At 43.3% G+C, this 19,234-nt stretch overlaps 1 protein-coding gene across 1 annotated transcript in view; it reads left to right on the plus strand.

The window, feature by feature from the left end:
- Nucleotides 1-373: 373 nt before the first annotated feature.
- Nucleotides 374-19,234, plus strand: part of YWHAZ (tyrosine 3-monooxygenase/tryptophan 5-monooxygenase activation protein zeta) — a 52,614-nt gene continuing 33,753 nt past the window's right edge. Inside the window, exon 1 of the mRNA XM_089684640.1 lies at nt 374-532. The gene's annotated coding sequence lies outside the window, so the exon portion shown is untranslated. The remainder of the gene's footprint in view (nt 533-19,234) is intronic.

Genomic DNA, 19,234 nt, shown 5'->3' on the forward strand with positions numbered 1-19,234 from the left:
TTATTCGTATATTTGTGTACAGAACATTGCACTGAGGTAAAGTGAAGAGGCCATGGCTTCCACAGCAGAGAAGTGTGGGCCTCTCAGCCCCCCCTTCCATCCCTCCCGTGTCCTCTCCATGCCTCTGTCACAGTCAGGACACGTCTCACTGCCTTCCTGCAATCATTTCTCCAGCAGCAGAAGCAGCAGCAGGCCCCAGCTAAGTGTGACTCTGCAAGGCAAAAAAAAAGGGCCCGCGGGCGCGAGCGCCCCACCCCAACCAGCACCGCGCGCCCCCGCCCGCCTTAGGGAGGGAGCGCGAGACCCCAGGCAGGCGGTTATTCTGCCACCCAGTCAGCGGTTGCCATAGCAGCGCTTGACGTCACTCTCCGGCCCCTGCTCAGCGATTGGAGGAAACCCCGTGGATTCGGTTAGAGCTTTGAGCGCTCGGAAGAGGACCGGACTCTCCTCCTAGCGGCAGTAGCCAGAGAGACGCGCATTCCGCCCAGCCCCGGGGACCCCGACCGTCACCGCCAGCAGCTCTCCGCCACAGGTAGGTGCAGGGAGGGCGCCGAGAGGGGGAAGGGAAGGGCCGGTCAATGGCGGAGAGGAAGCATTGTTCATAGGGAGGGGGCTGGGGGGCCACTCGCTGTCCTTTCTCTCCCCTCCTGTCTTATGACTGGTTTTTCTATTACAATGGCGGACGGGGCTCCTGACAACCATTCATATTGTATCCATGGTTGTCTCCATTGACTTCTCATTGTGACCATGAAAATGAGGGCAGGAACGAGCTGTTGCCAATGGCAACTGCTCAGGATTGGTCGAGCTGTTGCTAATGGCAACCATCCAGGTTTGGTTGTGCAGGTTAGATGATGCAAAGGTTAAGATTGCAGTGGCAGTTTCCATCATTTGGTTCCATTGTGGGTCCTATTAGCCTAGGCCCCCCCCTCCCCCGAATGGAGAGGAGCTACAAAACCTTGAATGCCTCCATAGGGCGAGGTGACCTGTTCCTGGACTGAAAGTCCCAGCATGACCGTGCTCTGTGCTGCTCTCACTACCCTCCTAGGAGGGATCCAGCCTGGAGCCAGCACGATGGAAATTCTCCAAGATGTCCTTCTACCCATGGTCCTTTGCTGTTCCTGAATTGGGAGTAACACATAGCATTGGGTTTGTAGACAATCACATTGAACCGGACTTGTTCTATGAAATGTGCCCAACGACCACCAGCTACACCATGGCCAGGATGAATGAGAACCTTCACCAACATTTTGGCGTTGGTCATTTTGAGGACAGGTGGGTTCCTTTATGGCCATCTTCACCGATCCAGAGGAAGATGGATGTTTTCTTCACCACCTTCTAGATGAAGAAAAGGCTGGATCTCCCAGTATTGTAGAGGTCAGATTTTCAGGTCTCACCCTGACCTTAATGGTTGCAGTGCTCCTTACCTTAGTAATGGTGGGGAGGAGCACACGGCAGATGGTTCTCTCATTGCCGCTTTCATCCATCCAAAGTAAGATGGATTTGTCCCTAGCCTTCTTGGTTCTTTTATGGCCAGCTCCATCCAAAATACAGATGGATTCATCCCTCACATTCGTTTTCTTACAGCCAGCTTCATCTATCCAACAGAAGATGGATTTGTCCCTTGTGATATAAGAAGGCAATGCCGTATCTCACACTACTTTAAAGGTTGGCTTTTCAGTTCCTTTGTACCATCTCACATGACCCCAGCTAGGTAATAGTACAGAGGAAGGAATATTTTATATTTTTGTATTCCCCCCGCATGGACAGGCACAGGTATGTATGGAGCAGTGTACCTGGCTCTGGAAGGCTTATGAGGTCTCGGGAGGGTAGAGATGTGGAACAATGGCTTCTGTGGTGTAGAGCTTGTAGTGCAGATACAGAAGAACCTTTCTATGTAGAGAATAGGACCCTCCCTCTCAGCTTCTCCTCCTTCCTAGCACCCCATATAAGGAGGCTTGGCTGATCTCATCGCTCTGTTCTATCTACTCCATAGCCTTTCCTGTTATTTCTGGCCATTATAGCATGTGTGGGTATTGCATTAGAAATGCGCCTGCATTCATCGCTGGCACGTGCACTGTATTCCGCATGGTCCAGCAGTGTATAGGTCTACACTGTGCAGGGCTGTTGCATGCAGCGTCCTCCACTCCCCTCCTCCATGTTGCATCGATGCAGGTTTTTTTTTTTTTTGCAGACATTGCAGCACAGGTGAGGCCGCCCCCTCCTCCTCCTCTGTGTCCCCGGGGAGGAAGGGAGGTGTCTCCTGTGCGATCATCTTCTCCACTGCTGGGTCAGTGGTGAGTAGACAAGGTGACAGTGGCCATGTTCCTAGGAGGGCTGAACACAAAGGAATTGTGTTGTATGGAGGCAGTCCTACAATTCACTCCTACATTGTATCCAGCTGCAGCATACCAGGATTGCGTTGTAATTTATTTTTTTCGTTTCAGCCTGGGTAGGCTTCATCCATCAAATAACACAACATTATTGCACCAGTACACATTTTACAACAAGGATTAAGGTCAATGTGACCTCTCTATAAATGCAGTAGTACCATGCCTAATGCTTGTGGTGTTAATAGAATATAAGTTCTTTACTAATGATTTTTACAGTACCATCCTCTCAGGTGATTGATATTAAGAGGGGAAAAAATGTTTAATGCGTAAAACATTAAATATAAAGAGTAATAACCTGATACACTAGGAGAGGATAGCCCTTCCTATGTTAGTGGTAGAACAATATATTGTAAATGCAGTAAGTATTCATTCTTGGGGTGGGGGCGGTGTTAACAGTATCTTTTGTATAAGGATCTTGATCTGGTTTGTCCTCTTAATGAGGAATGTGTAGCAGTCAAAGAATGGCTATTGTAAAGGTGGACCATGGACTCAGTGACCAGAGAATAGGCTTTTCCTGACCTGTGCATAGCTGCTCTGCACCTCCCCCACACATTCCTATTGGGGAAAGGGAGGTGTTCATTTGAGTCTCACAGGTTCCTTATTCATGTAAAGCTTCCAGAGAAGCCCATAGGTGTGACTTCTAGATCTGAGATTACCTAGTAATTTCATGGAATGGTTCTTAGAAGCAGCTGTCTATTGCTGAGTGGGTGGGGTGATTCTTAGGTTTCCCGGAAGAGGGGTCTACAGTGGATGTCTCAGCTTCCTTTGAGAGGATGTAAATGTTCATTTGAGTATTTCCAGATGGGTATAGTTGGTTTGTATGAGCTGAAATTTCTGTAGGAATTTGTTTTTTAATGTAACAATATTGCATTGTAATTTTTTTTGCCCATTTTGACTTTTATCATACAGTGCTGCAGTGTTGCACAGCTCCTTATTAGGTGTAGCCTCTCAGTCATAGGTTACATGATGCCTTTTATTTAAGGCCTTATTAGGTGTAATAAGCAGCATCCTCAGGAAGAGATTGGATGATTATTATACTTATTAAAGTGGGTTTTTTTTCCACCTTCATGCCTTCTATGCTTTAAGGTAATAAAAACCTTCAGTGTGCAGCTCCCCCCTCCGTAATAATGACCTGAGCCCAATCCCTATCCAGTGATGTGCACAAGAGCAGAAGCTCTCCTAGGTCTCTGCCACCTCATTGGCTGGGACACAGCAGCGGGAGCCATAGGCACATGCTGCTGTCAATCTCAGCCAGTGAGAAGGGGGCAGGGCCAAACAACGCTCTGACTCTCATAGATGCACAAAGGTGCCTCAGGAGTGAGCATGCACGAGTGCCTCTAGAGCAGGAAGTTTTCTCTGGGGGCACTCAGCAGGGGGGAGGGATCTGAGAAGAGAAGGATTGGGGCTGCACTGTGCAAAATCATTGCACAGAGAAGGTAGGTATAACATTTGTTATTTATATATTTAAAAAATCACTACAGTCCATTTAACATGGTTTCCTATAGGACATGTTCACATCTATGCATTTTCAACCTCCGTGTTTTTGAATAGGGTCAGGGACACTTTTACTTCCAGCAGATTGCAACACACATATGTGTGAACCAGGCCTTAATAGGTGTAGCCTCTCTTGCATGGGTTGCATGGTGCAATTATGTAAGGCCTTAGGTGTAGCCTCTCTATCACAGGTTGAATGTAGCCTCTCATGCATGGGCTGCATGGTTCTTTATTTAAATGATATGCAGCCTCTCATGCGTATGATGTAACCAAGTTTTGTAGACAGTTACTTTGTGATCTGGTTGTATAAAGGAAGGAGGCAGTATATAAAACCTGCTTGCTTAGTGCCCAATGAAGCTTAATTATAAAATGATGAAAGGGCTCATTCATGTCTAGGATTTATATTGTCACTAGTCCTGTAGTCTTTCCCTATGCCCGCTGCAAGCACACAAAATGATCCTTATTAAAGATGGATTACAAGAGCAGTGGTAGGTGGAGCTAATCTTCATAAAAACCTTTCTTCGAGATGAAATGGCTGGCATATGCAATTAGCGAGGCCTCCACCCTTGCTATAAAACCAGTGCGTCTAGGCAATGTCTGCTGTATAAAACCATGCTCCCTAATTCCTTTCTGCAAGTAGCTGGACACTTTACAAACAGGTAACACAGGCTGGCCAGGGTGGGGCTCTAGTAATTTTTCAGACTGCATGGTGGTTTTTTTTTTTTTTTCTTCTACAGACTACCCTGCCCCCCCCCCCCCAATTGGCTTCCTATCTCTTCCTCCATTCGCTGACTTTTGCTTCTTCAATCCAGGATACAAATCATTGATTAAAGTTCATTGGATTATTTTGCAGTTAACACAATTTCCCCATTTTGCTGATATGAGTTTTTTTTTTTTTTCTTTTTTGTTTTAATCCTTATTTGAGGTTTAATATCAGCATGTGGATGCTTTTGGGCTCGGTTGTACTTTATGCCGAGTTATCCCCTGAGCAGGGAGGCTCTGAAATAGCAGCACAGTGCGGTTTCTTACTTGGGGTGTGGTGACTTATTTCTTATGCATTTGGTTCCTGTTCATACACGTAAAATATCTCACGGCTGTTGGATATGACGCCTCTTGCATGCCTCTGTAGCTTTTCCACATTGCTTGTAGAGACCAGCCAGCCTATGACAAGTACGTTCAGCAGGATATAGATGTTCTCTGCACACCACCGTCCTGCTGGATTATGGAGGGGATCTGAGGATACGCAAAAGCTGTATTTCTATCAAGGGTGAAAGTGGAACCCCACAGACAGCCATACATTACATAAAAATGGACGATAACCTATGACAAAATGAATGTTTTCTCTTGGTTGCTGGTTTTGGATTTCATTAATTCCCAGCCATGTCATTAGTCAAGCATTGGCGGCAGTACTGTAGGATATTACATAGCCTGGGAATATGCATGTGCTGAGAGGCTGTTAATGACATGTAGCTTGTGATGTGAGACCAGTGATAATTGCTGAGAGAGGCTTAACCCTTGCACTGCCTGTTTTTCTTCACATAGCTAGGCTGTAGAAATTTTTGTTATTGAATTTTTTTTTTTCTGAAACAAGTCTCGTTCATCAGCCAGTGTGTTTTGAAGTCACTGGCAAGTAGGATTTTCTACCCCATTGCAATCAACCATCTTAAAATATGCTCTATAGATTTATAACCTGGAAAATGAAAGTTTAACCACTTACCTACTGGACACTTATACCCCCTTCCTGCCCAGGCCAATTTTCAGCTTGCAGCGCTGTCACACTTTGAATGACAATTGCACAGTCATGCAACACTGTACCTATATGAACTTTTTATAATTTGTTTTCACACAAATAGAGCTTTCTTTTAGTTATATTTAATCACAGTTGGGTTTTTATTTTTTTGTGCTATAACAAGAAAAAAAAAAGTTTTTTAAAATTTTGCAAATAGGTAATTTTTCTCCACTGATGTGCGTTGATGAGGCAGCACTGATGGGCATGGATAGGTGGCACAGATATGCAACAACGATGGGCACTACTGGGTGGCACTGCTGGGCACAGGTGGGTGTCACTGCTGGGTGCTGATCATTAGGGCAGTGATCATCGGTGCTGATCCGTTGTCTGACAATTAACGGTTATCGGCAGTACTTTCTTCATGCTGTGACAGTATGAGAAAAGTGCAACCGATAACCTGCAACTGCATTTCCGGTGATCTGCTGTATCATTGGACACTGCTGATCACGTGGTGAAAGAGCGTTTTGATTGGCCTTTTACCACATTACATGATCAGCTGTGTCCGTGATCACTGAGATCGCCGGGTGTGCGCTGTTGGGGGCATGTGGGAAGGTGCGTTCTGGGAAGATCAGGGTGGATAAAAATCAATGATTTTTTTTTTTAAAAATCAGATTTTTTTGATTTAACTCGGATTTTTTTAAAATGCTTTTTGAGGAAAATATATTACCATCCAAAGGTTATTCCGTCATCAAATAAAGATTAGTTTTCTAATTATGTAGAATAAGGCTGTATATGTTTAATTTTTTTGGTAAATAAATTCCATGAATCCATTCACATTGTCATGCTCTTCCAGAGGTTTCTGTAAGATTATTGGGCAGTTTCTCTGCCTACAAGATATTATCACAGATGCTCGGTTTACTTTTGCAGTTCTCAAAACTGAATTTGACTCAGCGGAGATCACATGCCTCTTCTTCACAGCAAAAATGTTATAACATGAACAGAGTTAAGAAAAAGACCTTCATCCTAACTTCTACAAACCTATGAATAGCATCTGCACAAGAAAAAAGTGAAACGAAGTGTGAGGAGGAAGGGGCTGACAGTCTACGTTTCTTAATATATATATATATATATTTTGTTTAGCCAAATTAGTTAACAAACATGGATGTTTGTTTAAGCAAATAACATATGCTGGAATGGTATTGTTTCAGTTGAATAAATCTATTTAAATTGTTATTATTAAGGTAATGATTATTTTTCTCCTTCCTAAATACAACAGAAAAGTTGTCCAAATATATTAAACTGGGGATAAAAAAACTAATATGAAAAGTTGTTGTTCTAAAAATCTTCATCTACTTGCATATTAAAGTTATACCAGCAAGAAGTAGTCTTTATGTAGAAAACTAGGATTTAAATCAAGCCTTACTGACTAGTGATTTAAATCAAATCCACCCTGGGGAAGATATCATATGATGCCCTCCCAGAACTGGACAACCGTGCTGTAGCAGTCATTCGGCTATAGCAAGGTTGGCAAGTGGTTAAAGTGATATTAAAGGCTGATTATTTTTTAATAAAATGTCATATTTACCTGCTCTGTAATTTTGCCTCAATCCTCTTCTTGGGTCACTTGCCGGCGTTCCTGGACCCTCCCTTCTGCCAAGTGCCCCCATATCAAGCAGGTTGCTATTGGGGCACCCAAGAAGGCTTGCTCCCAAACCAATTCTCTGTCTCTCCTTTCAGACACAGAGCACGGCTCACCCCCAATTTTTTCCTTATTGCCTCACTGGCCGTGATTGACAGTAGCTGAAGCCAATGGCTTCTGCTGCTGCCTCAGCCAGTGGGGAGGGAGAGTTCCCAGAGAGATGAGGCTCTTGTGCACATTGCTGGATCGAGATGGGGCTTAGGAAAGAATTGGGGGGCTGGGGTGGAGTGGGGGCTGCTAAACACAAGGGTTTTTTGTTTGGATCGAGATCAGGCTCAGGTAAAGGGTGTCCAGGAAGAGCGGTGGGGAGCTGCATGTGGAAGGCTTAATCCCAGGGTGTCAAACTCCATTCCATTCCAGGCCGCATCAGCACTATGGATGTCCTCAAAGGGCCGGTTATCAGTACACTAGATGTCCAGAGCACACACACAACCCCCTCCCTTACATCAGATGTTAAGTGTCCCCCACCCTCCTTTAACCACTTGCCCTCCAAAGGATTTACCCTCCCTTCCTGACTGGCCATTTTTTTGCGTTATGGCTCTGCATTACTTTAAGTGACAGTTGTGCGGTCATGCAACACCGCACCCAGATGAAATTTACGTCTTTTTTTTTTTTTTTTTCTTTTTTTTTTTTTTTTCTCCCATGAATTGTGCTTTCTCTCTGTGATATTTTATTGCCTGTGCATTTTTTTATTTTTTGCGCTATAAGCAAAAAAAGACCCGACAATTTTGAGAAAACAATATTTTGGACTTTTTGATATTAAACATGTCTATTAAAAAAATCTAATTTTTGTCAAATTTAGGCCAAAATGTATTCTGCAACATGTCTTTGCTAAAAAACAAATCCCAATACGTGTAAATTAATTGGTTTGTGTGAAAGTTATAGCGTTTACAAATGGCGGTATAGATACTGGGATTTTTGTTTCCCCTACTAGTAATGGCGGCGTTCAGCGACTTATAACTAACTAACTTGGTGTCACTGACATCCCCAGTGACACCAATACAGTGATTAGTGCTAAAAAAACAGCACTGACACTGGGCAGGAAGGCGTTAATGTGAGGGGTGATCAAAGGGTTAACTGTGTGTAGGGAGTGTTTTACTACAGGTGATTGACATCCTCGGCTGGGTAGGACACGCGCGCCCCATACCTGGAAATGCAAAATCATGTGTGTATATATACGTGAGTTTGCGTACCCGTGCTGCCATGTAGCAGTATATCTGCCATACGGCGGTGGGTAAGCGGTTAAACCAAACCTGGACATTAAGGCTACAGTGTTGATCATCTTGGATAAGATTCACATTTGCTACAGTATGTGGGTTTTTTTCCCTTGATTGAACTAATATGGCTACTAAAGAAAGTGAAAGCGAGTTGGAGTGCCCTATCTCTCCCATTTCCCCCCCCCCCCCTCCTCTTCTCCCCCTTTTTACTACAGTTTTGTATTATGTTGGATGTCATAAGCAGTTTTAATTACGTAACTCAAAGTATATTTGAAGAGCTATACAGTCTGAGGTTTTAGGTTTAGTCTAAATCTGGAAGAATCCTAGAGCGAGAACCAGACCTTTTTTCTTTAATCCAGCTGCATCTATTAAAGCTTTATTAAACCCAACAGTAATTTTTATTATATTGTAGCTTACCAATTCTTAGATGGGATGGCTTTATTAGTTTTCCTTTTAGACTTTTATTTTCACCTGGCAATCCTGCCAGTAAAGCAGAACACAGATGATTTGTTTTCTTTCAGTCAGTGGATTGAACGAAAGATTCAATTCCCCCTTCCACAGATGTGGAAACTTCCCCCACTGTCAGAATACACTGAACAGTGATGCCAGCTATAGCTGGCAGTGCTAAACAAGTGGCAATAATCAAGCAGTGCAGTTGTACAGAAGTCGATCGACTTCAGTACAACTACCCTGCCCATAAATGTATTGAACTGACCGACAGACTGTCTTGATAAGACAAACCATTTACCACTAACAGGGGAGCTTACAGTGGTCAACTTTTATTTATGTAAAGCCTTTATTCCAAAAGGACAATAAAACTGTTGCAACTGTAAATACACTAACAAATTAAAGCCATACTCCAGCTAATATTCCTATCCCCCAGACTGACAATGCTGCTGTCCAAAGGTGTCTGTTGCTACTTCATCCAGAGTGGAGGCACTCTAATACAGGAGGTATGTTACTGGCTAAATCCCCTGGTGGAAATAAAGGGGAAAAAAGCCTTAAAAAAATGAATGCAGCCACCACAACTAATTGGTAAGCTGCAATATATTTAGGTGTTTGTAAGCCTAAAAATAAAAAATTTGTATCTTTTAAGGTATTGGTATTAGTAACAATATTGTAATTGTGGTGGCAGTGCTTCTTGATTACTTGTTTAATCCTTCCAGTTTGTCTTCCTGTTAATAAACTGACCACGCTAGCATGGAAGCAAATCCATGCTAGCGTGGTCAGTTTACGCCTTCTGTTATCCTGCATTTAGATGCAAGCACACAGCGTGCCTTTATCTTCCATGGTCAGAATAAAGCCACATCCCCAGCCATTTAATGTTCTTCCTCTGAGATCTGTTTCAGGTGTACACTGTTTGCGTTCTTCATGGAAAATGGGTTTAACCCCTTGCCGAGCAGTCACGTACCTGGTACATCACCGGTCTTCAAGTGGTAGTATTAGGGTGATGCCTGCACTTGCAGGTATCATCCCGCTACCATTATTTACAGCTGACAGTCGGCTTTTTTGTAATAGCAGTCCAAGAAGCTAACTATCTGCTCGATTGCTATTACAAGCAGGGATTTCCCCTCCCACCGCCTTCCGCTGTATTAATAGGATCTCCTGTCCGATTAGTCACAGAGCTTAACAAAAACTGTATCTGCTTTGTTTCGGCTCTGTTAAATAGCGAACCGGAAGCGGTGATCTGACATCCATTTTTAAAAAAGAGCAGCCTGGATCCCCCTCTTCTGGGGTCCCCCGCCGGTGCTCTAGGTTCCTTCTCTTCGGTAGGCGCTCCCATGGAAAGCCGCTTCCCGCAGGGGCGCACCCGTTCTGTCTCACTTCTGAGCCATCTTGTCTGCATCTATTGACACAGCAGGCAGCAAGTCCCCACACCCTGCTGGCTTGGGACATCATTTGTTTGACAGCAGCGGGAGCCAATGACTCCCGCTGCTATCAATCTGCTGAGGGAGGAGAGCAACAGTGGTGAGAGCTTGTGCACATTGCTGCATCGGATCATGCTCCGGTATGTATAAGGGGGTGCTTGGGGGATCCTGCGGCACAGAAGGTTTTTCATCTTAATGCATTAAGGGGAAAAACCTTAAGGCTTTAGAACCACTTTAAGGACAGAGGAAGGATTTTGGGTCTTATTGACCCCGGATCCCTCCTTAAAGGGTACCTGTCACAGGCCTATTGCTGTCACAAGGGATGTTTACATTTACGAACATGTGTGGTCCCCCGTGCACGCAATCATCCCACACATGAGGTATCCCTGTGAATGTCAGATCATGGGCAGTAATTCTAGCAGCGGACCTCCTTTGTAAATCTAAAGTGGTAACCTGTAATGGCTTCTAAAGCGTTGCCTATGGATAGTAAAATTTATGTTTGTCGCCGTTGGACGGGCATGCGCAATTTTAAAGCATGACATGTTTGGTATGTATTTACTGCGCGTAACATCTTTTATATTTTTACAAAAAAACTGAGTTATGTATAGTTTGTCTTTTCATTTAAATAAAAAAAAAAATAAAAATAAATTTTATTTGAAATGCTGCACAAATCCTGTTTGACATTAAAAAAAAAATTGCAACACCCACCGTTTTTATTCTCTAGGGCATCTACTTTGAAAAATTATGTTTGGGGGCTTAAAGTAATTTTCTACAAGAAAAACTGATTGTTGCATGTAAAAAAAAAATGCCAGAAAAACCTTGGTCCTTAAAGTGGAGCTCCACCCAAAAGGACAAGTTTGCTTTAAGGACTGGACCACCCCCGCTCCCAGTGAAGAATTGGCACCTTGGGAGGGGGGGCGTACCTGATTTTGACAGGTACTCTTGCCCACTTCTGCTCCAGCTGCCTAGGCGATTGGCTGCGGAAGTTCAACTCCCTCCCTGCAGTCTTCAGGGACACTTGACAGGTCCCAGAAGACTCTGGGACCGTTCACAATGCATGCGAAATGGGCACACGAGCTGTGAAGCCGCAAGCTGTCACAGCCGGGTGCCCACACTTTAATTTAAAAAAAAAAAAAAAAAAAAAAATTTAAACATCCCCTGAAAGGTAATGTTACAATGTGCTAGTATGCATCACATACTAGCAAATTATGGAGGACTTGTCTTAAAACAAAGCCCTCCAGCAGTGGCTTCCATCTGCACCCAGTCTTCCTTCCGGGTTTGCGCCCTGCGGCCTCCTGACTGGCCGAGCCCAATGACGTCACTCCCGCACTTGCACGCAGAAGTCCTGGGCCACAGCACAATACTCTGAAGTTACGGCACGGATATGGCGATCCTTCAGAGCACATGTGACGGCTCTAAAAAAGAGCAATTATATCTTCTTAACAGTGCACATTTAAAGGAGAAAATTTATCTTACCTACAGGTCATTTTTGTTATAAGGTTTACCTGTAGGTAAGTTACACATAAGAGTTTTTCTACCACTTTTATATGCTGGCACTGGGAACAGAGGACAGCCGATGAACACACCACTGGATCCTGGGACAGCTGAGTGGCTGTTTAAGTCAGCAGCTACAGTTTTTGTAATTGCTGACTATTATTATTGTTAGCCACTTGCCCTCTAGAGGATTTAACCAACCCTTCCTGACCAGGCCATCTTTGTGATACTGTGCTGCATTTCTTTGACAATTGCGTGGTCATGCAATGCTGTTGATGAATTTTATGTCCTTTTGTTTTCCCACAAATAGAGCTTTCTTTCAGTGACGTTTGAACACCTGTGGGTTATTTTGTTTGGGGGGGTTTGCACTATAAACAAAAAAGACCAACTATTTTGAAACAAAACACAATATTTTTCACTTTTTGCTATAAAACCTATCCAGTAAAAATTAAAAAATCAAACTTTGTCATAAATTTAGGCCAAAATGTATTCTGCTACATGTTTGCGTAAAAAAAAAAAAAAAAAAATCCCAGTACGTGTAAATTAATTGGTTTACATGAAAGTTATAGCGTCTACAAATGGCGGTGTATATATGCTGGGATTTTTATTTATTTTTTTAATACTAGTAATGGTGGCGATCAGCGACTTATAGCGAGACTGCGGCAGGCATTCTGACACTGGGTGGGAACTAACTGCCACTGACATCTCCAGTGACTAATACAGTGATCCGTGCTAATAAAAAGCACTGACACACTACTACTGACACTGGGCAGGAAGCGGTTAACATCTGGGGCAATCAAAGGGTTAACTGTGTGCTGTTTTACATAATGTGCTGTGTATGTTTTACTAGGGAAACATGCTGCTGTGTATTTCTCTGCTGTGCACACAGGTCTGTCCCCTGTCAGTGTTACGCGATGACCTCTGACCGAGACCTGGTGATTTGCATCTGTAGGCGGGCCACCCCTATCCGGAAATTCAAATCATGTGTGTGTACTTATATGATTTTGCCCAGTCCTGCCACCCTGTAGCAGTCGTTCTACTATAGGGTGGCGGGCATGCAGTTAATAATTTATTTTTTGTTGTGATTTTTTTTTTTTTTTTTTTTGATAAAACCTTTCGTATTGCATTGCTTTCCTTGTTTTAGATCCAGCTAGGCCCCTTTTTACATGGCTGGCTTGTTGCGGCTTCTGGATACCTGCGGCAAGAATCTGCAAATTCTTGCCGCTGGAATGACCGGGTTATGTGATCAGTAATCGGCTGCTCCCAGGCCTAAACATCTGTCCCAAACCGCAGCTAATCACTCTGCGTGCAGCTACATGCGATGAGCATCTGCTGCAGACTGCATTACTCTGTCATTCCAGCAACAAGAATCCTCAGATTCTTGCTGCAACAAAGCGGCCGTGTGTAAGAGGCCTTATGGCGTTTGTTTTCTGCAATGCAGGAAGATCATGGCTGGTGGGAGGGGCTGGAAGGGTGCTGTGCTCAGCCTCCTGAAACCGCATAACTGTACCCTGCTCAGGTATTCCTCTCAAGTCCTCAGCCATGATGCAAGCAGTGGGCTGGCTTTTGGGGTGATTTATACAAATTTCAAATTGCCCTAATGGATATACGTCCGTGTGGATGAGTGGGAATTCCTAGCCAGACTGCATGTGATGCTGAGACTTGACAATTGAAATTTGTAGGCCAGTGAATGAGAGGAGTGGGCCAGGATATGTCAGGCTTGGGAGGAAAGGATCAGATAATGCTGGCCATCCGAAAGCCATGAAGTCACTATCTAATTTCTGCAGCTTCTAATGCACACAATGAGAAGCTTAAAATGAGTAAGCAATTTCAGTACAGGAGAGGAGCCTGAACAATTGTGAGACCTGAAGGTAAAGCTAGAGTCAGCTTTAAAGCCAAACTTCAGCCAGAGAGTTTTGGTCATGCCTATTACCTCTACTAACAATATGCCACGCCCAGATCCAGAATGTTAAGCGTTCTGTGAATGGATAGGGGACACTACTATTTCTGTGTATTATAGTTTCAGTTGGCTGAAGGTACAGCAAGACTGTACTATCCGTCATGAATGAGGGTTTGATTTTTACACTAAACAGACATGGCATCAACATCAGTAGAGGTGATCATTTTTTTTCCCCAACGATTAAAACTAGAAGCATTCCCTGGAGTTCTGGAAGTAGACTTACAACGAAATTCACTGTCTTGCCCGTCAAAAAAAAAAAAAAAATTGGGAGAGAATCAAGAATTGTTTGGTATAATCCACTGCTCCATTTCTGCACAATGGGCCCTGCGCTGCCCTCATCGCTTCTTTACATGATCAGGGGGCCAGCTTTCCTTCCCTTTTTCTTGCAGTTGATACCTTGATGATGTGGTGTATGGTCGTTGAGGCGCATAGGATGCGTGATGTGTGGACCCAGGGGACTTCAGGTTGAGGGCCATCATTCTGGTCTTGGCAAGGCAGGTTGAAGCCTGGGTTACACGCCACAAAAGTTCTTTTTAGCCCTGGTTCACACCGGTGCGACGTGATTTGCAAATCGTGCCTGAAATTGCATCTAATGTATTTCTATGGCTCTGTCTTAATCATTGCGATTTGAAGTAGCACAATTTCAAAAACCGTTCATGCACTACTACCGGTATTTTCCAGCTTCATTGCGATTTGCCTTGACTTCTGTTTAAATGAAGTCGCAAGCCACTGTGTAATCAGAGGCACAAATTGTACTGACCTGTGGCTTTGAAATCGCACTAATTCAAGATAAGTAGCACGATTTCAAAGTCGCATTCATTCAGATTATTTGCGATTTCATGAAGGGAGTTGAGCAATCAAAAGGAAGTGAAGGTCTGCTTTAAGCAATACAACTTGACCAAGACTGTAAGTGGATAGGGCAGGAGCAGCAACACACTGAGCAGGTCAACACTGTGCTCTCCCATCCTGTCAGTCAATACCCTCGGTGTTCAAATCTACTTTAGGCATTTGCATGTATGTATCTGTTTCTCTTGAATGAGAACCCAGGATGCCTGCTTGTAATTATTCAACTTTTAAAAAGTGTGGGTTTTGAAAGGGGAAAAAAAAAAACCATTTGGGTAGGTGGATGCAGCATTGGTCCAATGTTGCAGCTGTCCCCTGCTGCCTCTGAGACCAAGAACTGAGCAATCAAAGAGCGCTCATTACTCAGCTCTGTCTTCAGTGAGCCAGTGACTGGCAGTCACTGGCTCTCTGCTCTGCCCCTCCGGTTCTTACTGGAGTTCTAGGCTATGCAGGGGATGGGAGTGGCTGGCTCAGGCTCTCGGCGGTACGCTTAAAGGCCGAGCCAGCTTGCCCCTAAGGCATCTGGGTGGATCCCGATATTAAAGTCAAAATCTCTCCAGAGTCTGGACCCAGCTGAGTGATGTCCCATCAACTGAATATGGGTCACAGAAGTACAAAACAAAGTGCGCTCCTGTGTCCTACTGGAGAAGTAAGGCCAAAGAACTTTAATCCCCCCCCCCTCCTCCTTCTGAAGCTACTTTGTTTAAAAAAGAAAAAAGTTTACATTACTCAGTGTTTTTTTGTTTTTGTTTATGGAAAGGTACTTTTTAGTCACTTTTTTTGTTGAAGCTGTTTAATAATTCATTATTAGTTAGTGTGAATCTGTGGGCTAAGTGGCTGTGGCAGCCTAAGGCATATTTAACTTGTGGCAAGTTAATTAAAACTGTATAAAGTGGAACTTTAAGCTAGAAAATTAAAATGGGCAGATTTGCAGCATTTTTAATTCGAGACATTCTTTCATTAACGCTACTTGCCTTCTTCTGTACAGGGCAATGCCGAAGAGACGGAACTCTGGTCATAGTCTCAGCCTGGCCAATGACAGTGGCCGGCAATTGACTCAGAAGCCAGCCACCCAAAGATGACAGTGGCTGGTGGGAAGCTTCAGGGACTGCATCACTGGATTCAAGGCCGAGTGTAGTTCTACTTTAAAAAAAATCTTCACTCAAAGGGTGTTTGCCGCATCCCCCCCCCCCCCATAATTTTTGAGGGTGAGCCTTGAGCACTGCTTTAAGTAGAGATCAGTGCTTGATGCCGTGCATATTTTGGGGGTTGAATTACAGGCAAGCAGTAAATGTACACTAATAATAAATGACTATTGTTGGCCACGCGTGTTCTGGGCACCCCTGGTAGACAGCATAGTTAGGTTGCTGACATTTTCCCACTTCAGTTTAAAGTGGCCTCAGATTCCTTCTCTCAGCTCCCTCCAGCAAGGCATACACTTAAATTACATCTAAAGCCCAAGAACAAAAAGGTAATATATTGCAGCCTACTATTCTTCAGATGTGGTGGCTGAAATTATTTTATTATTTTTTCAGACAAAGTACATATTCTGCAAGCTCATAAATACCCGCTGATCCTGACAGATTTTGTATCCTTGTAACTTCCTGAACATTGAACTAAAATTCCAAACAGTGTTGGCTTTCCAAGCTATCTTCTGTGAACTACACAATCCTGCCAACAGGGAAGGGTTTGTGGTCCACATCAGAAGAGCTGCCTAGGAGGATGACAATTCTGCTGTTTTCAGTTGTAAATTAAATCAAGTCCCTAGGGATCAATTCACACTTGTGCAACTTTAACATCATGCAATTGTAATTGCGACTTTACAGTGCGGCTTTGAATGAGTGTGACTTTGGCTTTGACCAAGAGTGATTGGTTGTGCTCTACCAAGTTGAATGCATATCAGTCAGGTGCAACCTACATGAAACTTTGGAGGGTTTATATTGAAGTCTATGGTCCTCAAGTCACATGAAAGTTTGAACAAAGTAGTGCAGTAACTACTTTAAGTCGCTATGACTTGAAGTCGCACATATATGAATGGTACTCATTGGGAAACCTGGGGTGTGACTTTCGACCTCAAAGTCGCATGACAGGTCGAACAAGTGTGAATGGGCTCTAATTGTGTTTGCTTTATTTGCCGTAAATCCAAGGAACTCACCCAGTAGTATATTTAATATTCCTTTACTAAATGATAATGCTCTGTATATAAACTATTTACAGTTACAAGGACGTAATTCCAGACATAGAGTGCTACAAATAAGCGTATATTCATGTGCTGCCAATCTTTTTCTTAGAAGTGCACAAGAATGTATGCAGTAGGGATACATCTGCATAGCTTCCATTCTAGTTGGTTGGGATTTTTGCAGGAAACATCATTTTAGGGACTTCAAGTGATTGTAGGTCAGTGGGTTCTTGGTCACGCAGTCTTTCTATTTCTTGTAGTGTGGCACGTAGTGCTCTCCTTTGGTGGAGTCTTCTATTCACCTTGTGCTGCTGGCCTTTTTACCTTGAAAGTTTGCTAGCCTTTTCAGATTGGGTTCCTATATCTGTTTTTGAGGGATACATTTTTGTCTACAGACTCCAGATGGCAGCATAGTACCATAAATGCTATAGGTCAAATATGTCAAAAGGTCAGCTATTGATTCTTTTTGGCAGAATTACAATCGGACTTGAGTCTAGTGATAAGCGTGCCTCTAAAACCATGGGATCAGCTAATAATGTGTACTTTCCTAGACAATGGTTTACATTGCCCACATATATCCCAATAATATATCATTTCCAATAGCAGAACTAGTTGTCCAAATACTGCTTGATTTAACAATCGCATGTTTTTCAGAAAGCTCCCCACAAGACAATTTGATGTTTTTTTAACAAAACTGAACTTTGTTGTGTCTGAGATACACACACTGACATAATACACATCCGAGGACAGGAAGGGTGTTACTGGTAGGGTCATCTGTGGGGAAAAAACCTTAAATGCAGGCATCACACTGAAGAGCTGGTAAGCGGCAATATAGCATTTTTCTTTTTTGGATTTAGATACGTTAACCTTTCCCAGAACTCTTTGAGGTGCAGCCTGTTCCCTTACATGCAGCATGTATTTGAAAAATGTCACTTTCAGGTTCTGCTTTTCAGGTGTATGTGCACCACAGTCTCCATTCTAAGGGAGTGTTTGTGCTCTGCTTGCCCCGCAGAAGACTTTTTAAAGCCCCATTCTGGGCGAAAACTATTTTTTCCACAACCCTTCTTTTCACCTGCCTCTACCTTTCATCCTTACTTTGTAAAGCCAGATATACTGACAAACGTTCCCTCTCAAGATATCGCAATGCCACCGTTCTGAATATAGTACTGTGATGCCCCATTGAAACTGCCAGTCCCTCCACTCCCCTTTGCAGATGTGCTTCTATTTGATCTTGACAGGACCCCTGCGACAGGCCTCTATAGGAGGTGTCAACCAGGCAATTTTCTTTTTCTTTTTTAGCGATTTGGGAGGGGGGTGATTTTTCTACTGGAGTTGGGCTTAGAACAAGATGTGCACTGATCAACAGCACAGCAAAGATCTTGTGTTGGTGCTGGGATGAGTGTGTGCCTTGTCTGGAGGATGGCATCTGAGGACACTTAAGTGGAAAGCTAGTCATACGTGGCTAGAACTCTGGCAAATTAAAATAAATAAAATAAAATGGAGCCAGGTAGAAAATTTTCGGCCAGACAGTGACTGCCTCGAATTAGGTGCAGTCCCTGCTCAAGGCATTCAAGCAGTTGAGATTCCTCCATTGGTGGTGTTTATCGTGGATCGATAGATATTTTGGTATGGGTAACTCAAGTCTTCTAAAAATGAAATTGCTTAATTACCAGCTTGGCAGTGAAAAGTGCAACTAAAGGTAAAACTTTTTTTTTAATTTTTTTAGTTTTCGATAGAATGAAGAGGGAGTAGATAGAACACGTGTCATTTTCGTTTTCTGTGCCCTCATTGGGGAGATGCATGCTTTTTTTTTTGTCCAGTTTTTAATGTTATCGAAAGTGAAATTAAAACAGAACTCCAAATTTTGCGTTGATCAGAGCACTAAGGGGAAATCTTCCAATAGAGAAATTAGTTCTGGTGACCCTGATTCCCTCCACTTTGGAGGGATTTCCTCTCACCTTTTTGTTTTAGCTGTGAGTCAGGAAGTGAGTGGAAATCTCCCCAAAGGGACACAGGTGGAAATAAGCCAATAGAGGGTATAACCCTCCCTTGCTCTATCCAAAATGAAAAAATAGTTTTGCCTATAGTTACACATGAATGAGCGGAATCAAATGGGTAGTATTTTAACCAGTGTCAAGGAATGTTCATATTCACTTTAATCTAGCCTTAAAAACTAGTATGTTATCCCAACATTAAATATTCTTCATACGTTTCTCGTCTGTTGCACTGAATAACTGGTTACAGTGCAGTCAGAGCCTTCTGTAACCATGAATAATTGTTTGAACCACACTGGCCCAAACTCATTTTTAATAGAGAAGCCAAACATGGAGTCCTAATTTAACTTTAATAGTGCATGCATAG

The sequence above is a fragment of the Staurois parvus genome, unplaced genomic scaffold (genome assembly GCF_062004578.1).
Source record: "Staurois parvus isolate SC_StPar_1 unplaced genomic scaffold, SC_StPar_1.0 ptg000351l, whole genome shotgun sequence".
NCBI classification, from domain to species: domain Eukaryota; kingdom Metazoa; phylum Chordata; class Amphibia; order Anura; family Ranidae; genus Staurois; species Staurois parvus.